The sequence below is a fragment of the Diabrotica undecimpunctata genome, chromosome 3 (genome assembly GCF_040954645.1).
Source record: "Diabrotica undecimpunctata isolate CICGRU chromosome 3, icDiaUnde3, whole genome shotgun sequence".
In the NCBI taxonomy this organism is placed as follows: domain Eukaryota; kingdom Metazoa; phylum Arthropoda; class Insecta; order Coleoptera; family Chrysomelidae; genus Diabrotica; species Diabrotica undecimpunctata.
Window position 1 is genome coordinate 3,056,443 of NC_092805.1, and position 21,275 is coordinate 3,077,717.

The 21,275-nt window shown below is 34.3% G+C and overlaps 1 protein-coding gene across 3 annotated transcripts in view; it reads right to left on the bottom strand.

The window, feature by feature from the left end:
* The window catches only part of spoon (A-kinase anchor protein spoonbill), a 108,586-nt gene that overhangs the window by 57,112 nt on the left and 30,199 nt on the right, over positions 1–21,275 (bottom strand). Inside the window, exon 1 of one of the 3 annotated variants that reach the window (XM_072525089.1) lies at positions 15,660–15,868. The exons of 1 other annotated variant lie outside the window; for it this stretch is intronic. The gene's annotated coding sequence lies outside the window, so the exon portion shown is untranslated. Of the gene's footprint in view, positions 1–15,549; positions 15,633–15,659; positions 15,869–21,275 lie in introns of those variants that run through there. One more of the 3 variants, XM_072525090.1, reaches the window with a different exon arrangement.

Genomic DNA, 21,275 nt, shown 5'->3' on the forward strand with positions numbered 1-21,275 from the left:
ACTTAAACACTGAAAATGACACTACCGCAGGATTTGCACGGCAAACAGATGCTATTTTGGGCTCAATATCCTTCTTAAATCGACAATTATATCGTGAAATGCAAAAATAAAACTCACTACAAAACTCCTGGTATAGAATATACCAGGAACCTGATATCGTAAAACATATTAAGATAGGACGTTTGAGGTGGATAGGGCATATAATGTGGATGGAACAAAATGACCTAGCTAGAAAAACGCTCCTTGATAGACCCATTGGCCAGAGAAGAGGAAGACCCAGAACAAGATTCCTTGATAACATCGATGAAGACATGAAAAATATGGGAATACGTGTTTGGCCGAGGAAGGCAATGGATAGACACCGGAGAGAAATTCTTGAGGAGACTAGGACCCAAGTAGGGTTGTAAAACCAGAATGATGATGATGATATAGAGTACCTTAAAATTGTAGATATTGAATGTATTCACCTTCTTTTGGATTTATCCAATATATTATAGAACATTTATAATAGCTAAAGAATGGCGCCAAGCGACATTTATACTGCTTCCCAAAAAAGCCAATCCAAAAGAAGTGCAATGAACATCGCACCATAGCCTTAATGAGTCATGTCTTGAAATTCTTTTTAATAGTAATTTACAATAGAATTCTAAAAATTAGACGAAGGCATAAGTAATACACAAATGGGATTTAGGAAATCTCTGGGAAAACAGGATGCAGTGGATGTTCTTTCGCAGAGATGCCTAGATATTAATCAAGACATATATGCCTGTTTCATTGATTTTGAGAAGGTATTTAACAGAGCGCAGCATTATCGTCTTAAAAAAATTGTGTTAAATAAAAACATAAACAGTAGATGCATTAGAATTATATGTAACCTCTATTGGAATCAAAGAGCTAAAGTGAAAGTTAAAAATGAACTGACTGAGGATATCCAGATTCACCGTGTGTGAACTTAAGAGCGTAGGCACAAAATTTCGGGCCAATGCTTTTTAAATGCATTCATTTTTTTTTCGAATCCTGAGAAAACTAATAAGTATTTTTGAAAAATTTAAACGCAGAATGAAAGAATACATTATTACTGAGGGCCGAAAGTCCCTGAAAACTTCTATAATGTTTATTTGAATAAGTTACAGGGGTGAAAAAAAAGAGAAAATTTAGTGTGATTTTTAATTTCAAATATTTCATTCAAAAAAACTTTTTGTTTATTCTAAGGGACTTTCGGCCTTCGGTAATAATGTAATCTTTCATTCTGCGTTTAAATTTTTCAAAAATATTTGTTAGTTTTCTCAGGATTCGAAAAAAATGAATGCATTTAAAAAGCATTGGCCCGAAATTTTGCGCCTACGCTCTTAAACAAGAAAAAGAGTACATAACAGTTTCCGCAGCGCCATTGGAAAATTATTATGTAAAAAATGCATTCGGGTCGAATCGGTACGAAAATGAGGATCTGCTCTGGATCTTCATAACTGTCCCTAACTGAGCCGTTTGAAAAAGGGACGCAATAGAGATTATCACAGTGTTGCATCGATTGTTGTTCGATATTTGCTTCTAAGTGGAATTTTTTTTATTAATTTGTAAGCTCAAGTTTGTATTCGGTGCAAATAATTTTCAATTTGACCATTTAAAAATAGACACAACCTTATCAACAAGTATTTAGGGCACATGAAAGAAATTCCATGGGCATATCTGCATAAGTACTAAAAAGGAAAAATCTGTGGTTTTTGTTCGTCTTTTATAAACTTTATATTTTCTATAAATAGGTTGTTATATTTTTCATAAATATTTGCACAGTGATCTTCCGACACCATCGTAATATGTGACTGACAATAAAAACAGAGCTGTCGCAAGGTAAAAACAGTGCAGTGATGAGGTAAAAGACTGGGAAAAAAGGCAACAATTTTTTAACGCTGAAGCGTATTGGAGATATAGAAAATGAATTTACAGTGTCTAAATTGAGGCGCATTTTTCTTGCGTAAAACTGATCACAACCGAGCAGGCCGACCACGATTAAAATCCACTATCTACTAAAATGGTTTGGTTAAATTTTTTATCTATAACATATGACTATCTACAAATTGTGAAAGTACAGTAATTAGATGAGATCTGGCTTTCTCAGAAGTAATACTTTTCGGGTACGTCCCTGTGGCATACCCGTCCACCAGTTACTTTCTATTTCATTAATGAAAAAAGTGTACCGTTCCGCAATTTAATTCTCGCTACTACTATAAGGTTAACAGGTTCTTGAATTTTATATTACACAAGTTTTACTACTTTATTATATGCAATGAAACATTCTCTAGAGTCGTTTAGAAAGATTTCTGCGGGATTAATATTAATGACGGTGTTAAAGGTGGTCCTTATAAAGTATTAATAATTTATATGCAAATATTATATCATTGTAAAATGTTAAAAATGAGAAATATCCAGTGTTTATTTCTTATAATATATTTACTATTTGTAGAATTATTAGGCCTCTATTAAGATATTAAAAATGAGGTCATATATTTTAAGGTTTTTATGTGAAACTCAATAATTAAAGTAACAAAAGCAGGACATGTAGATTGTCCTACTGTTGACATTACTTGACCTCCCTACATTATATTTTATCGGGATCAAATCTGGAGAGATAAAAAAAATCAGATACTATAGTTTATTTTTATGAACGAGAGAGTAATTAGCATAATTTTAACTGGTAGCTCCGACCACTCCATGGGCGTGCTCAAGATTAATTGAAAAATTACTTTGAATAATTGTAAAAAATAAATGAATTATTTCAGTGTTATAAAGTGTTATGTGCATGTAAACAAAAGTGACCTCTTTTATCACACACTATATTAGAACTGACTGGCCTACATTAAAAAGGGTTTTAAAAAATTCACATTTTTTTTAATTTTTAAAAATTACAAAAGAGAAAAAGAGTTTTTAAAACCGTCTAAGGTATGTTAAATAGATGAATAAAAATATTAATATAAAACTTACAGCTACTTGTTACAAATCCAAATCAGATTCAGAAGATGAACTTTCAGAACCAAGATTTATAATAACTGGCTCGATCATTTTATCAGTAATATTGTCCAGCGTCCACATTTGTTCCTCTTCTTTAATAGTGTGATTTACTGCCTTTTCCCAGTTTTCAGGTTTTACATTATTTACGGCCTCCAAAAACAACTGTTTAACATCATGAATTTTAAAAGTGGTATTTTTTCTTGAAACTTCACTCTTTATCTGTGCCCATACCAGTTCAATCGGGTTTAATTCACAATGATATGGTGGGGATCTAAGTACTGTCATTCCACGATTTTTGGCAATTTCATCAATTTCGTATTTTTTAAATTTTTCTTTATGAAGGGCACACAACGAATAAAGTTCCTTTATTATAGATCCGGGATGGTACGTAATATTTTTTGAACTCAGCCAATTCTGCAAGTCTTTTTTTAACCACTTGGTTGTGGGCAGTCCTTCTATAAGTCTGGAGTGATAACTTGCATTATCCATTACTATTACACAGTTCTTAGGAAGAAGATCTATCATTTGTTCGAACCATTCTTGAAAGACATCAGCGTTCATGTCTTCATGGTAGTCACGGGTACGAGTTGATTCAAAAGTTAATAAACCACCTTCAACAAAACCGTCTGAACTGCCAATGTGTACTATTATCAGCCTGCGTCCCTTTCCTGATGGTGGGTTTAAACCAGTAGATAAGTTATTTACAAAAGCGTGCCTTTGACTTGTAACAGTTTCATCCTGCCAAAATTTATTTGGTGTATGGCCCTCGTTGATCCATGTTTCATCAAGATAAAATATTTTTCTTTTTTGGTTTCTCATTTCCTTTATGGTTCTTAGAAAATGTCTTCTCCATATGACAATATCGCTTCTTTCTAATAAAATAGACTTTCTGGGATTCTTTTTCCAGCGGAAGCCTATTTCTTTTAAAAGTTTCCATAACGTACTTCGACTCATTTCTGGGTAATCCTTATCATCTCGAACTGAGACAAGAACTTTATCCAATGTTGGAAATTCTTGTCTAAAGAAGAATTCATGCACTTTCCGTCGAAGTCCTTCTTTAAAATGATATTCTATTTGAAATTTTGGTTTCCCTGGAGCATTACGTGGCATTTGAAAACTACCACATTTCTCTTCTTTAATAACTCTGTAAATCGTAGATTTCCCAACACCAAGTGTACTGCTAAATAACTCAACGGTCTCATCAACACTTTCACATAAACGTTTGTCTAAATGATTTAAAACAATTAAATATTAATATTTTTTCATTAACTGTTAGAGGACCAATTTTTCGGCGTTTACACGGCACTTCCAAATTTTCCATAACACTAGTATACACAATAAACTGCACCTTGCAACTGAAGTACCTACTTTTAGTGAACTGTTAAGAATTTTGAATACGCCACTTGGACCTTCCTATATACAAAATGGAAAAACCCACTATCACATTTTCTGTGGAATAAGTTTAGAAGGTAATTATCTAGTCAATTACTGTCGTAGATTCCTGGAATTAAAGAATTAAATGTTTGATTGTTGAAACCCTTACTTCGTGGAATGCACTCATTTCAGATAAAATAAAACGTTTTATTTTATCTAAAGAATTAAACTTTATTTTGCAAATAGGCAAAGAATTAAACTTTATGTTGCAAATAGATAAAATAAAACGTTTTATTTTATCTAAAGAATTAAATTTTATTTTGCAAATAGGTAGGTACTTATTAAACTTTTATTGGTTATATATAACCACAAAAAGTAAACATCTTACATTTCTTGCAAATTCATTAGTACCTGTTAACCTCCATCACTCCGACACTGGCAACCTTATTTAGGGATTAGTAACTCTCACAACTATTGTATTCTATTCTGCTCCAACCTTTATACCTGGTGGTCATACTCAATTTAAAATTGTTTTCCTATATACTTCTGTAAACTTGTTGACAAATATCTGTTTTTCATTGAGTCACCCGTATCAACAGTTTAGGGATTTGCATACATAATTTATTGTTTTATTACTCTCTCATACATAAAAATACACTATAGGTAGATGCAATTTAACCTAAATGTAATCTCAAAAAGACGTTTGTTGTCTTTCCTAGAAGAAACGAATGATAGTCGAATAAAATTAATCTCGTAATGGCAGATCAATACTGGTATACAGACAAACGGCTTCAAAACCGATGAAGGAGCTCGAGCTGGAGTATAAGAAAAGAAACCAATGCTAAGTCTTAGTGAAAGTCTAGGTAATCACTCCACTATCTTCTAGTGCCTGGAGGAACTAATATAGAGGAACTGCATGGATAAATCTATAGGAGGAACTAATATAGAGGAACTGCATGGATAAATCTATCTATAAAAATGATTTCAGACAGCCAGATGGCATTAAAGGCACTGGAATTAAATCGGATTGACTACGAGTTAGTTTGGAACTGTCTTCAGAATCTGCCTCAGATCTAAAAAAGTAACAAAGTAAGTTTAGTTTCGGTGTCTGGATATACTGGTATTGAGAGGCAAAAGAAACATTCATAGGTAGAGAACGTGTCGTTGGAATAGCAAGAACTGCCAAAATACCCCAGGCAATGAAAAAAAAAAAAAGCTGAAAAAATCTTACTATCACATTTAATATTTTTTTATGTCACACGGTTGTAAGTAGGCTCAGTGAAAAGCCGGTGAAAACGCACACTTTCCAAAAAATAGAACATTCTATGACCAATAACAAGAAACAACTGATATATTGTAGCGGACAGTTTTCCCCTTCACTTCTTAATGGCTGTATTTTAAGAGTACCATCATTTTAACAGGTTTTAACCTTTTACTTCTTTACTGTGTGTACCATCTCTCAGTTGGATCATAAAATATAGATCTTTTACAATTTGTTTAAGTTTCAACTCTAAATGTTAATAAACAGTGGAAATGCGGTTTTAAGAAAAAAAATGCTACCTGGTTTCCTATTGGTTATAGAAGGTTCTGCTTTTTTTGGAAAGCGCTTTTTTTTAACCAACTTTCCATTGAGTCTACATACAAGTGTATGAAATAAAAAATGTCAAAGTTATTATAAATGGTTTTAAGCTAAAAAGTCATCCCTTTCTCAAACTATTTTTTAACACCAAATTTAATAAAATCTAGAAATATTTAATAGATTTTTACGTGAAATCAATTATTTTTTTCCCAGATAGTCTGGTGTAAAAGTACGATATCGGATTGTGAGGAACGGATGAAACGTAACCCCTGGTACGAACAAATAGGTTTCAAATACTAGCAGGCTTTTATATGAACCTTCGACGATGAGATCCAAAGATCTACTAGATACGAATAGGAATGATCATCGAATTATCATAGGTCTCCTAACAGGACACTGTCGTCTCAAGGGGCATATGAATAAAATCGGACTGGCGGAAAGTACAGATTGGTATTTAAGACTGTCAATGACTAATAATACTGAAAAGAATATCTTCAGGGTAAAATTTTTATTAAGAACTAATTTGAAAAGCGAACTAGTTGGAATTTCATATAATTTTAATGTCGTTTTAGCAATTTTAGATATAATATAACTCATCCTAAACTCAGGAATAAATTCAGAATTAACTTATAGATTACGTTTATCGAAAGCACCTACTGGTACTAGTTCGGCACTGCAACTCAGTTGGTTGATGCAAAACCCGGCAAAAATTACAAATATAGCCGGTTAGACGACTATTTAACACAGTGTAACGCAAATATCTAGATTGGATACCGAACCGCGCCCAATGCCGTTTGATATTTGTAAATTGTTATTGTTTCAGACGATCCAGATCCGGCGGCCTTTCTCTATCTTATATAATTAGCGAAGAATCGTTTTATAATAAACGAGTTTCTTATTGTTTAGCTAACCGAATTCGCAAAGTCTTTATGTATTCAGTGAGTCGGATGGATTTGAACTGATATTTCATTGAAGAAGGACTTCCTGAAAGTTCGTAAATAATAGGAACAAAATATTGTATAGAAAGCAATAAGGAGATTACAGCAAACTGTATTAATAAATTTGTGAAACTGTTGTCTTCTGGTATATCTGATATAAATATTATGTTTATATGGAATTAAGCCACAATTATCGATTATAATTCCATATTATCGGTAATAATGAAGGCAAGCTCCTAGGATTATAAAATCGCACAAAATGGCAAAAACTTGTTAAAAAATGGCGAAAAACGCTGAAATTATTGAATTTTGTCTCGAATGTGAGAAATTTTGTCTAACTCGTAATTCTTTGTCTAACTCGTACTTTTCGGCGCTGATATACTTAACGGTCAATACCGAAGATAAGTTTTTTTAATTAGATTCAATGGTATTAAATCTATTATAGTTGTACATTGAATTTGGTTAGAGTTAAGCTAGCTCAGTTTTTATGTCACAGTTAGAGACAAGAAAGCATAAAAATTTATAATGATGTTTTGCACAGTTCGTTTTAATCTTCTGCCATAAAAATTGGACCTACAATGCACAAAATCCTAGTACTTAGAGACTTATCTAGAACAACTTTACTTGATAACATTATAACTCAATTATTACTAAGAAAAGTTTCGAATACTTCCACTTCCGTTATTACAGCTCGTGTGATATGTGGCTCCAACGGATAATCCTTGTAAATGTTTCCACGTTTAACTTCATAGGAATTGGTAACGCTCGCTATTATGAACACTCTATACACGGGGATTGTTTATACTACACTCCAACGTTATCAATTCAGTTTTTCATTGAAAAAAATGTAGGCCGTATATTTCTAGACTATTTAAAGGAGGTAATGATAACATTTTTAATGGAGGACTCGACATATTGCTAGTAACTTAATCTAATCGTGTAAAACGTGCATTTTAAGATTGATTTTGTGATTACATCGTTTTAATAAGTATATATTTCATATAAAACTGAAGAAGTGAAGATAATTCATATCTGTTATCAAAAGATCAATGTTTCATCTTCATTTTTTCTTACCCCATAATATCAGACGACGAGATAAAACTGTTCATTTCACAATTGTAGGGATTTCAATTTTCTTGAAACACGGACTTGCTATGGAAAATATGGGATTTATTGAATGTGGCTAAAAGAACACTTTACTGTAGTAATCCTGTATTGCTTGTTTGAGCGCTCTGGGATACGTCCAGTTCTGTGGCTCGAGGATGTGGGCCCCTCTTGCCGATGCTACGATTATCCCGACTTAATTCTAAATTTGCTGTTTGGGTTTTCTGTGCTTCTGCTTCTACCTATGGTAGGTACACGATACACATCATATCTTAGTATCTCTAGCAGGATCCGATTTGGGTGGTCTTTTAGTAAGCGAATTTTGTTCTGGCTTTTTATTTCATCATACCCAGTACCCTTATGTGTTTTAGGTTTCCGAATAGGAACTGTTTAGCGACGTATCTGGGCACGTTTACAGCTTCTCTAAAGCAGTTGTTGTGTGCTGCTTGAATCTTCTTTTTTTTGTGGCTATGACTTATTTGTCCTCATACAAGAGATGCATATTTAATTATTGGTAATATGATGCTGTTTATCAGTTTTAATTTTGTTTTCATAGCTAATTTGCTTCTTCTTCCTGTGAGTCCTCTTATTGCGGATTTGGCCGTTACTGTTTTCTGGACTGTCGCGTTAGACATAATATGTGGTGTGAATGTTAGACCTTGGTCCATTGCGACTCCTAGGTATTATCTTTGTTTTGCCATGGGTCTATCTTGCACTGTTAGCTGTTCTTCTGGCTTATATCTTCACTTTTTGAAGATAACCGTTTGGAGATTTATTGCTATTTTCCATTGGAAACTCCATTCTTAAATCATATCCAGTGCAGCCTGAAGATTTCTTACAGCTATATCCAGATTACTGTGTTTGATCATGTTACTGTGTTTTATATTGATTGAAGTGTCGTCTGCATAAAGGCTGATTAGCGTTCCGGGTGTTCTTCAACGGAAGAATGTTCCGTTCAGTTGCCATCTTCCCAGATACTCAGGCACCGATTAAGGCACTCAATTCTGTAGAGGTCAATTCTAAGCTAATATGTGTATGCTCTAAATAAACTAGGAGACCATAGAAAGGTTACGGTAACCTGGGCACCGGGAACGAGGGTCATAACGGCAATGGAAAAGCAGATGAAATTGTTGAAATGGAAACAAGGCTCATCAATGCCATTCATTGGACCGGAACCCTTCTGCGGCGTTGCAAAAACAGTAACAAGAACTGGGTAGCTCACAAACCTCTGGAATGGTGGAGGAATTTACCAGGACAAAGACAGGCGAAACAGTTTATTGTAGAACCTTAGCCAAAATTTAGGGCAGACCTAATAAGCAAAGACAGGAAAACAGTCAAAGCCATAGTTGGTCTTCTAACAGGGCACTGTAAGCTGAATAGGGAGGGCACTTGAAGCTGATGGGATTATCAGATGATGACCTGTGCAGATTCTGTCACCTCGAAGAAGAAACAGTAGATCACATTCTATGTCAAAGTGACATGTCTGACAAATGTGCGGTTCTTTGCATTAGGAGAAGAAAATCCACCAACAAATAGCTACATGGAAGGTACAGTCTCGAAGCTATTCGAGTTTTTAAAAAGGGTCAGACTAGAGAATGGTATATAGGATTAGAGGACCACAATAGATCTGAAAAGGTAGCAGTGGAATAGGCCAAAGGCCACCTCTCTAAATCTATCTATCTATCTACACAATAAGACTTGTTCTAGATGAATGATAACAATAAAACTTGTTAACAGGAAATTCGATGAAGTATACAGATGGGTTGAACCACATGTTAAGTCTCACTAAAATATGAAAAAACATACACACAACAAACACTAAGTCAATCTAGTAGGAACACTGGTTTTCCTAAAATTTAGCTATGTCTCTGAAACTAGCCGAACAGCAAGTATCTATGCATTTTAGATGTGGTGTTAGAGAAGAATGTTTTGAATTTCTTGGAAAGTCTGATTTTTATGTTTTATCAGAACTATTGCACGAATAAATGCACTAGGTTATGTGTGCTTACGGACGAAATTACGGAGAAATAATATTTAGAAAATACTGTGATAAGAATATGAGCTTAACATTATTAAACACAATTATTATGTAAATTAAAAAAAAAACTAAAATGATAGAACGTATTCTAAGGGGAAATACAAAACACAATAAGATATGTAATTTTTAAATCTCTTCATCGAATCGCTTAATAATAATTATGAAAAACTTTATGATGTATAAAATATTTCAAGAAAAGATTTACGCTTTCCTTGCCCCTTGGAGCGCATTAATTATTCGTGTCTTAATATTCACCTGTCCTTCATTTTCGTGTTTGCCACACTAACACTAATTTTTCCCTTCGGGGAATTTTTAAATCGTTGTTATTTCATCTATAAAATTACTTTAACGCGATTTGTGTACATTGCGTGTTGTCATAAAACAAATAACATCGTGTTGTTAGTCTGTTTAACAAGGAAATTCCAGATTAACATGGGATGGAATATATTTCTATTTCCAATGTATTTAACAATAAACCATGACGTGTTTTTATTGAACATTTTATAGCAATGGGTGTATTTATATAACGACTATCTAGTGCACAGTAAAGAAAGGAATTTTAAGTTGTTCAAATTCTTAATTCATCAACAATTTTTGGCATCCTCTTCATGGAGATTTCTACTTCTACCACCTGCATGGTTTAACCCGTTTTCTTGTTCCTGGTGGCCCCCAATAAAATATTTTTATAGGCCATCGCTCGTCAGACAATCTTAATAAATGTCTTAAACTCCAAAGACAGTTGTTATGTTTGTATAGTGTCAGTACTCCGTTCTTTCAAATTCTTTTATAGAACCGTAGCTCAAAAACTAAACATGGCATGTGTTAAAACCCGTGTTTATATTTAGTAGAGTAACAGTAAAAGTTCAATTTACGTAAAAGTTAATTTACAGGGTGAGTTTTTAGTGTGACATTGATCGATAATTCCATTACGGTACAGAATATTCAAAAAAGTTATTTAATCCTCAACTGGCATTGTGGGGTCAGGCGGACCCCCAGTACTTTTTAAATCCACGTAAAACATGCAAATTTAGCATTTATGCCTGGCCGCGCCATCTACCTTTAAGTTGGTGCACTCGTAAGTGACTCTGATACGTCAACTGTGATTCAGTATTGCTCTGAATAGCCAGCGGTAAAGTTCACTGTGAGCCTTATTTTGATGAAAGTGTAAGGCGGTGGTATGATGAATTAGAAAGCGAGTTTAGTAATTATGAGGACTACAACGACAAAGATTTTTCTCCAGAGAGTGACCATAACTGTGATTCTGAGATGGAAGATCAGGGGGACAATGGTGAACACACAAGAAAGTCAGGCTATAGATGAAGAAGAAGAAAGACCAGAAACAACAAATGGAACGTTTTATTTTGGTAAAAATCGATAAAAGTGGTCTACTGTTCCGGCCAATCCAGATTTAAATATTAGAAAAAACATAATCTGGTAAAAGTTCTTCCTTTAGCAGTTCTGATAGAACAGAACTGAGAGAACTACCAAAGGAAGAATTTAGAGCGTTTCTCGCTTCTTGTATTACTTTGCAATTTTCAAGTCAAATGATGAAGACGTGCAAGAAATATTTGCAACAGATGGAACGGGATGAGACATATTCAGATCCATCATGTCTTTGAATGGAGTATATATGTTGCTCGCTTGTCTAAGGTTTGATAATGCAGATGATTGCGAAGAACGTAAAACTAATGATCGAACTGCAGCAGCGTCTTGGTTATTTGAGCGCTTTGAAAAAAATTGCCAAGACTGTTATTCTATGGGAGAATTGTGTTGTATCGACGAAATGCTGATAGGATTTCGCGGTAGATGTAGGTTCCGCATATACATACCTAATAAACCTTGAAAATATGGACTGAAAATTATGGCCCTAACAAACGCAAGTACCCACTATTTCTATAATGGCTATATTTACTGTGGTTAAGGATAGTGATGGTTTTTCTCTAACAAATTATGAGAGATGTTTCATGAAACCAAGCGGTGTTGAGACTGTGTTATCCAATTGCTAATTCACACCGAAATGTCACAGCAGACAATTGGTTTTCATCCATAGAAGTCATGGATGCATTAAAATAAAACGAAGACTGACCTATGTTGGCACGCTCATGCGAAACAAAAAGGAAACACCTATGCAGTTCCTTCCAAGTCGGAGCAGAGCTGAAGGATCTTCCATTTGTGGTTTTTCAAATACCTACACTATAATTTTCTAGGTTCAAAAAAAAAGTTAAGGCAGTTGTGTTATATTATCAATGCACCATACCGAATTACCGAATGTGAGGACATAGAATCTGGTAAACCCGAAATCATTTGCTTCTATAATCAAACAAAAGGCGGTGTGGATGCACTAGATCAAAAATGTACCACATATTCTACTAAGCGGCGAACTAGGCGATGGCCAATGACTATTTTTTTAGAATATTGAATAGTGCAGGTGCCAATGCACACATTTTACATCGATGTTATAAAAACAACCAAGCCATAGAGAGAAAAGCCTTTTACAAAATTCTTGCAAGACAGAGCTTGCAGAACCATATCTCAATACCTATAAGACTGTACAATTTTCGATTACCTAGGGAGCTTCGCGTGGGTATCAGTAGAATACTAAAGAAAGCTTTACCTGAAGCAGAGAGGGGAGAATTAAATAATCAGAACCAGAAACGAAACAATGTGGTATCTGTAATCGAAAGAATGTTTGAAGTTGATAATAATGTTGATGTATGGTACAATATAATAATATAATAATAGATCAGACTCTGGTTCATCTAACGATGTTGAAATTCCTCAAGAGGTAGCTAATAAGAGACGAGTTTTTTGGGTACCTGATCATGAGTCTACCACAGCAAAGGTAAACCATAATGAGAGAATATTAGAAAACTATCTGAATGTAAACAGGGAGGTATAAAAGTGATTCATGGGCCGTGACATTGTACTAGAAAACGGCAAGTTTAAGAAAAGAGTATATCTACACAAGAAAGAAGGGAGAGTTCCACAAAGGGAATGCAAACAATTGTCAAAATATCTAAAATACCAGACAAATACCATACAATCATCCTCATGTTTCCATGCAACTGGTTCGACCACCTAGAAAATCTCATCCTGTCATTGTTTCAAAAATGAAAAGGAAAGACTTTTTCGACTTCTGGGCAAAAATTAAGTCTAATATCTTAGCCTCGGCCAAGGAAGTTCTTGTGAAAGAAATATAAATAAAAATAAATCGTTCCCAAGGCGAAGAACTCCATGGTTTTTTACAGAAGTGAAGAAAAAATGTTACCTGAAATACATGTCAACCAAAAAAACAAGAGACATACCATAATTACAAGACAATTAAAAACGAAACACATGCACTTGTAGGAAAAATAAAAAATGATCACTGGGAACGCTTTTCGAAAGAAATGGGACATGGTTTTTACGGCCGTCAAAAGGAAATATGGCGCTTCATAAGTTCAAAGAACGGAGGTAAAGGAACTTCTTCTTCTTAGTCGTTAACCTGATGCAGGTATCGTGATATCATGAAGCTATTAGCTAAATTTCCCAATGTTCCTCCACGTTTTTCTATCTTCTGCCATTCTAGCACATTCTGACAATGGAGCGCCAATGGTAGCAACAATATGGTCCGTGTATCGTGTGGGAGATCTATCTCTATTTCTTTTGCCTTCTACTTCTCCCTGGATGGTAAGTTTTTCAAGACCATTTCTTTGAAGCACATGTCCAAAATAGCTTATTATTTGTTCTAATAAGAACTATAAAGGAACTAATAAAACCAAAATACATAGAAAAGCAAACCTGGATTGACTACCTAAAAAAACGATATGCAGAGGAACAACAAACGACGCTAGAACCAAAAACACCAGAAATTACCACAAATGAAGAACTTAATATAAGTGTACAGGAAGTTCGGAAAATACTTGAAAACTTCTGACAAAAAGTCAGAATAGATGTACAACTTACAGAACCTATAGAAATAGGCAGCGGAATAGGACAAGGGGATTCATTGAGTCCCATACTCTTTAATTTAATCATGGATGAAATCATCAAAAGCGTTAACAAAGGAAGATGATACCGAATGGGAAAGAAAGAAATAAAAATACTCTCGTTACGCAGACGACGCAATACTGATAGTTCAAGATGAAGATAGTCTGCAAAGACTGGTCCACAGATTTAACATAAGAGCAAAAGAATTTAATATGACAATCTCATCTCAGAAAACTAAAACAATGGTAGTCAGCAAAGAACCAACCAAATGTAAAATAGAAATTGATGGCATCAGTATTGAACAAGTAATGGGAATAAAATACCTGGGAATTACACCGCCTAGCTATGGAGACCTGGACAAAGAACTGAGAGATCAAGTACAAAAAGCAAATAGACGGGTAGGATGCCTTAACACTATATGGCGAAACAGACACATTAACACTGAGATTAAATCAAGAATTTATAAAGCCAGTGTAAGAAAAATAATGACATGCCTGAGAAATAAGACCTGATACAGCAACAACGCAAAGGCTACTGGAAACGGCACAGAGGCAGAGATGAGAGTACTGAGAAAAATTACAGGAAATACGCGGAGAGATCGAAAGAGAAGTAAAGACATTGGAAGAAAATGTAACGTACAGTGTATAAATAAATGGATACAAAATAGAAAAAAAGAATGGAATAACCACATAAGCAGATTGGAGAAGACCCGTGTCGTCAAAATAGCAAGAGATAAGACACCAATCGGCAAAAGAAGTATCGGACGATTGCGCAAAAGATGGAGTGTGACAATCTTCCATAGGGGTATTAATCTGCCAATGAACAAGTATTGCTTATAAAGAGGAAGAAGAAGAATTTTAAACACAAAAGGGACTGTATAACAACGGTACAAACCAGCTGTTTACCTACACAGGACCTATTCCCATTGCCAAAAGGAAAAAACAAAATTTAATTATGTCAAGTCCCAAATCATAATATTTAAATGATTTAAAATTCACTGATATTAATTATTTTCCTGCTTCTAATAGGCCTGTATAAACACAGTTCAAATTTGCCATAAAACAATGCGGGTATATTTGCTAAATCAAAATTTACAAATTTTGCAAATAGTAAATTTATGGAAAATAATGTGGTTGTTATTAGTATTTATAAACAAAACATGTTCTTTGATTTTATCCAGAACTTTAATTAACAAGATCTGTTAATTAATTTATTTATATGTACGATGACAAACAAAATTAGTAAACAATTACACTGATTGGGCAAATTAGAAAACTTTGTATCGCGTCAACGCTGTAATCAATTCGGACATTGATAACGATTTTGTGATAACAAATATTCATATTTAACATTAACACGTTTTTTTTTAACTTGGGATTGGAATTTTCTCGTTGCGCACTACAAATAGTTTTTTTATTAACTTGACATTGTCCTCTACATAGCGAATATGTTTTATTATGCATTAACGTAATACAAAGTTTCACAATGTTACGGATTGAACACATATTGCGCAGCAATTCACAACAAATTTTAATACATACTTTGTCCTGTCCAAACGAAAACGAAATTCAATGAAAAGCATTTATTAAAACGTATCCGGTCTATAGTAGGCTTATTCGTATGGCACTGACAAACAATATGGTATACTTACCATCATAGAATTTAAACCACATCCAAAAATAAATAGTCCGTGAACACACATACACACTCGAAACTACAATTCCTCAAAGGGTGGACGACTGCCAAGTTGTCAAAACAAAAAAATCAGTTCCTAATCCTTATGTTTTAATTTTTAATACGCAACACAACAGCAACGTGTCTATGCGGTCAGAGAACCGGCTAACATTACCACGTGGCCGGGTTGCCTTCTCACGATACCGAAAAGTTCGAATGAGAGGCGCTTGCGCAGTCTGTGCAAGGACAACTCAATATTCGATTCGTATTGGAACGCGGGAAAGAAAGCTGGCGGCGTTGACATATCTGTGAAGGTATCCTTGAAAAGGCGGAAGTCGATGCGGCGAGTTACTACAGCAGAGAAAAAACTATATAGAATGCTGTAACTTCTTGTAAAATTGTGGTTTAAACGACGTTACTATTTGTATTTTTGATAGCGTTGCTAAATAGATAAATATTTATTTTCTAGTATATCGTATTCGCGACTTTTATAATCTTTTTTTATAGTATTAATAATAAGTTATTTACAGTAAATCCTTTTGATATAATTTATGTACACTGCATATTTTACTCGGAAATGTTGATTTGCATAGCAGTTTTACCTCTTTTGCTCAACATTAAAGACAGTTCCATGTTAACAAGATTATGAAAAGATTTAGATCTTTAAAACATACCTTTTATTTATTATTTGCCTGCAAAATATTTGTTACAACCAGATTAGTTATTACAGTTGAGTCCATGGTTGTTTACTCGTGCGTCATTATTACCTGGCGAAATAAAACACATACGTTTTATCTAGCATCATTGTCTTCCACGCATGAAACTAAAGACAAACCAGCTACCGCCTGATATTAAGTAAAGACATTATGTTATTTTTATGAACGCTTGGGACGTATTCAGATTTTAAGTACACTTTGTGACGTTTCTGGTTTGTTTACTTGGAGCTATCAGTTTCAAACACGATTTCAAGCTTTGAGGTTTAGGGCCGGCTGTTCAAAACTTGATTGTAATCAAATATTTAATTACAATCAAATACGTTAGAGCAGCTGTCAAAATTATTAAAAATTGCTTATTTTTATTATTGATTTGTAAATAAAAACATGAAATCAACATCAGAAAGAGTTTAATTATGGTTTATTTTAAATTAAAACGCAAAATAATAAAATTGACTAAAATACATCAGTCAACATAACCTCAAAATGTGACGTATTTGATTTTCATTAAATATTTGATTACAATCAAGTTTTGATTAGCGTTAGAATAACCAGCCCTTAGTAATTGCAAGAAACCAGCCTTTGCCTATTGTCATCTTGTATTTGATTTGATACTTCTGACTATCAAATACATCTGACAACAACGTCACCACCATGTTAAGAAATGATTCAAAGAAAAATGACGTTACCCTCTATTGTGTATTTTTGGAAGCGTCACCCTTTCTGCAGAATTTGTTTTCATGGAATAATACTCAGCGATACCTGCACCCGAGACGGAAAATTACCGGTTTGGTTCTGTTTATGTTTCGTTAAGGGCTGTCGGCTATTATAAACAGGTGATACAGATTTATTTTCAAACAGGTCAGATTACTACGATATTGAGCCGATAGTGTAGCAGCTTAGAAGAAAATAAAAATATATATAATTCTTACCTAAGCTGCAATGCTACAAATTGTGGCAGAGAGTCCTAATGCTTTGTCTGACATTAGCAATAGGTAGTTATACACCATTTAAAAATATTAATATACTTAAATCAATTATTTCCTACTTTTACGACGACTTTTGCGAGTGCCTTAGCCATATTTTCCGGAAGTTATCATCACTATGCCCATCATATCCAATATTGCTCTTGCCCTAATTATATTAATAATCGTAATAAATTGGTAATTTATTCAATTAATTGGTCCGTGTTCGAATAAATATATTCTAACATCTAAAACTATTTAAAAATATTTTTAATTTAATAAGAAAAGTTTAACTCCACTTTTCACAATAATTTGCCAACATTACGGAATGTGTAAATATAAATGACAGCAGTGTAAGTGTTCGGTGTGCATAAAAGACATGTTTTAAAAAAAAGACTCCCCGAACACCATACACCCGCGTACAAAAACCAGAGCAAAATAAGACGCGTACGAAGCAACATCCCTGTTTTAGAAGCCTTCAAAGAAGTTTTCAAAAATCCGTCAATCGCGTATACGTAAATAGGGCTCTCCGATCTGAGAAGTAAGAAGTTTTTCGCAAAAGCACACTTAGACACCCAGGATTGCCATATCTACACATCTCTACATTCAAGATCTGCGTGATAGTGACTTAGCATTCATAAATTAAAATTATCGACGATGGCATGTCATTTATACACTAGTAATAGCCATAAGTAATAGCAATAACACTAGTAATTACAACGTTGGTAATTTCAAGTATTCCCAGTAATTCCATCATTCAAAACTGATTTATTTCGAGCTGCTGTGAATAGAATAAGATGGGTCAATGTGGTCGCCTACATCTCTAGAAGATAGGCACATTTAGAAGAAGAATAATTTACATTTTAAAGAATTAACTGTGTAAACTAACTCATTGTGTCTCATTTTTACTAAGCAGTAATAAGCTGTATGCTTCCAGGGAACTATACAAGGTGTGTTCAAAAAATACCCTTCTTCTTCTTAACATGCCATACACCAAAGTGCGTAGGCGACTATCTCATTATTAGAATTCTGTTCTTGGCGGCGTGACACAACTCGCCTGTATTGTGTATTCCTGTCCATTCTTTAATATTTCTTAACCAGGATAATTGTTTGCGGCCGGCTCCTCTCCTACCTTCGATCTTCCCTAATACCCGGAATTTTTAAATTTCGCGGGTTTAAATTTTTTATTATGTTGCTATACATGCTCCTACAGTAAAAAAGTGCAGCTATATTCATCGTTTAGCTTGTCTGCGGTAGCTGCTAATGACGGTTTTTATGAGCTATGAGCTGACGCGATTTTCATTTCTTTAAAAAAATGAATCGAAGAATTTGTGTTAAATTTTGCGTAAAAAATGAAATAAAGTGTAACAAAGTGTGTGAAATGTTAACAAATTCCTATGATAAACATGCTATGAAAAAAACAAGGGCTTCCAAGAGGGCCTTGAAGACGATGAACGCTCGGGCACATCAAGAATTGATGAAAACGTAAAAAAAGTGACAGAAATAGTTATGAACGACCGCCGATTCACAATCAGAGAAGTCGCTGATAAAGCTCTCATATCAATTGGCTCATGACATGATATTTTTTCAAACATTTTGGGTATGAAACGCGTCTCAGCAAAATTTGTTCCAAAATTGTTGAATTTTGAACAAAAACATCGGCGAATGGAAGTTGCTCAGGAGTCAATGTCTCAATGACGTAAACGACGACCCAGATTTACTCAAAAGGGTTATAACAGGTGAAGAAATATGGGTTTAATGATATGACGTTGAAGCTAAGGTTCAATCTTCTCAGTGGAAGCATTCTGGTTAGACAAGACCAAAAAAGGCTTGACAAGTGCGGTTGAACGTGAAGGTTATACTCACTGTGTTCTTTGATTTTAATGGCATAGTGCACCATGAATTTTTGCCACGAGGTCAAACGGTCAATAAAGAGTACTACCTACAAGTTCAACGCCATTCGCGTGAAGTAATCCGAAAAAACGACTGAATTTGTGAAAAAACAACTCATGCGTTTTGAATCACGATAATGCACCAGCTCACACTTCACTGCGTATTCGTGAATTTTTGGCCAAAAACAATACTGTAAATGATGATCCAGCCTCCATATTCGCCAGACATGGCTCCCTGTGACTTTTTCCCGTTTCCAAAAAAAAGAGCCGACGTTTCACAAGCATAGATGACATTGAAAGCGCATCGCTGATAGAACTAAAGGCTATCCCAAATGTTGGCACAAGTGCATAATATCCGATGGGGACTACGTTGAAGGAGACAACAATAATGTAGACGAATAAATAAATATCAAAAAACGAAAATTCCGGGTGTTTTTTGAATACGCCTCGTATATAGAAGATTTAAAGATTGCATTAGCTTAAACAAAAGAGACAATGACTAGAGACAGAGACGGGTAATACACCATCACAGGCATCACGATGACCACTACACTGAAGAGAGAGGGAAATAAAAAAAAATACTTAAAAAATGACATTGTCGATATTGTAGAAGAGGATGAAACCTGTGTACAGACTCTCAAATTACTGTGCCCCCCAGAGCACAAGAAACTCCAGAGCGCTTTATCTGGGAAGAACTGAGATACAAGAAGAGTAGATATGTAGCTTACTCATTTTTCAACACATTTTAGACTCCACAGTAATATTTTTTAGTTCCTTTTTGAGCTTTCGTTATGCAATAACAAATTAGCCGCGTATCTGGCAACGTAGCGACAAAGGCCTCATATTCTTCTTGCGAGACGTGTGGGGTAAGCTAAGAATACAAGATGTAATGGTAAATGTTATTACCCACTGAAGACTGTTATTATAAAACGTTACAACGGCTCACTGGCCGGCGGAATTGCGAAAATCGAATATGCAATGCAAAATACCGTTCAGATATGTCAAAGATATCGTGTTCAATTAGTAAGTCAACATTCTTTAGACATATAAAGGCCTTTTTTTGTTCTAAGTAACACAGAAAGGAAACGGACATTTTTAAGTAAAATTAAAAATTACTAATTTAGAAGTGTTGGTGAATAAGATGTATAGAAAAGTATACTTTTTCTGTTACGGCTGAAACTTCAGTGGTACTTTACTACACAGAAAAGCAAGCACACTCTCACTGTCTCAATAATCAGTTAATTACTGCTTTTATTTACTATGATTTTAGGAATTAGTTGGATGGTGTTCTGCAATAAAAGTCTAAGCCACATATATATGGTTCAGAGTAAATGAGCATAATGTATCTACCTACTTTAAAAAATTCACTGATAGAAAATAAGGCTTTATTTTGGCATTTTTATATTTCAATAATTACAGGCTACCTTAAAAAACGTACAAAAGCAAAATAAGTAAAAACAGTTTTATTGCAAAAATAACTTAAAGCGCCTTACGACGGTTTTTGCAAAATTGTAAAAATATAAGCTGGTCATTTTGCAATAACCGTCTATCCCTCCGAAATTGTAAATACACAGAAAAAAACTTCGAATTCGAGTTCATTACTGATAGTAAGTAACTGTTATTGATTAAATTAATACTCGATTTGATCTTGATCAATCTCGAAAACAGGATTTAACCCAATTCCTTCCAAATCTTCTTCAAAATCTTCATAGCTGATGTTCAAAAATCCATAAAAAGGCATGGCCTTTTTATGGATTTTTGGGGAAATTTTATGGATTTTTATAATCTTGGGGAATTAATTTAGACAAATCTTTAAGGTCCATTATATTTTCAGCGGACAGTGATTTGCCATTTGGCCACAAGGGAGGAGACACTACATTCTTTAAAACAGGTTTTCGATCTTTACCTGATTTTTCAATATTTACCTCCGAAAATTGTTGATCATGTTTTTTCATGTACAAAACTATAGGACTTTCCTTTGTAATATGTATTATATGTGTTTTTAGCCAATTAATAACATCCT